We start from the raw sequence: 1,143 nt of genomic DNA, 5'->3' as shown, positions 1-1,143 counted from the left end.
ACGTGTGCCTCAGATGAGGGCTTCTCTTCTGGACTACCACACGGGTAATCGCTAGTGCTTGAGTTCGTTCCTGTAACAAAAACTCCGCACTCCTGCCTTTTGATCTTTGGTGGCCCTTAACCAATTGCGTACGTCTTTTGCCTGGTAACGTCAACCAGTTGGAATCCTAGTCTCTTTTCTGACCTCGGATATCCTGTGCTCGCTTTTTAAAGTGCCCAGCTAGTCACTTCGAACTCCTGCCTACTCCCGTTTGAGCGCTTGGTCGTTCTGGCTTTTGATTTCCTCTGCTTGGTGACCTATAACCAATCGTCCTTCCTATCTGCGTTTTCTCGATTGAAAACCAGCCTCGGCAAGGTGTGGGTGCCTTCTTTCGGTGGCCCTTAACCGGCGTCTTCTGTATACCCAGCTCCTCTGATGAGTGTGGGGCTCAAGTCGACACTGCCTTCAGCGGGTACCTTGCCGCAACAAGTACCCAGGTTCCGTTTCTCCGAGAATCTCCTGTCTGGCGAAGCACTGCCGCAACAGCTGCTTCAGAGTGGTTCTCCCTGTTTTTCCAAGTGGTGCAGAGGCCGCAACGTGCACCGAGTTCCCTAGAATTGGATACCCCTGTTTGAGGACTTGATGGATTTGTTTTCCTGTAGCGTCCAAGTAGACCCCACTTCTTGTAAGTGGTTCTAAACCTAGATAGGTTGACCTATAGAAAAACCTCTTCCAAATGTTATGAAGCGTTCCCTGCTAGAACGTTCAGAACCACGTGTGCTTTCTCACACGTACTAGTCCACAACGTGGACAGAGACTCAGATACCAAATATACCTGATGTCTCCAATAGTCACACAGACTATTAGCAGGGTTTATAGTGTGGTCAAGCCTAGTAGACGATGTAGCAGTGAGGTCCTCACTCTACCCTTGCTAGGCCTTGGCCGCTACAGCTACTGCACGTTCACCCGCAGGCTACTAGGTTCGCTGTTCTGACTCTAGCAAGCGTACGAGCTTACTACCTCTTGAGAGCGAGTACGATTGCATGAGGGTTCTAGAACTGAGAACGTTCAGAGTCACAGGTGGAAGAGGTTCTCTTCCAGCTGCTGCTCCGCTCCTTTATATAGTCGCAGACCTATAGTCTGGGGTACTAGTACAAGGGGTCT

This window comes from Laetiporus sulphureus, assembly GCF_001632365.1.
Source record: "Laetiporus sulphureus 93-53 unplaced genomic scaffold LAESUscaffold_18, whole genome shotgun sequence".
NCBI lineage: Eukaryota > Fungi > Basidiomycota > Agaricomycetes > Polyporales > Laetiporaceae > Laetiporus > Laetiporus sulphureus.
This window is presented reverse-complemented; position numbering follows the sequence as displayed.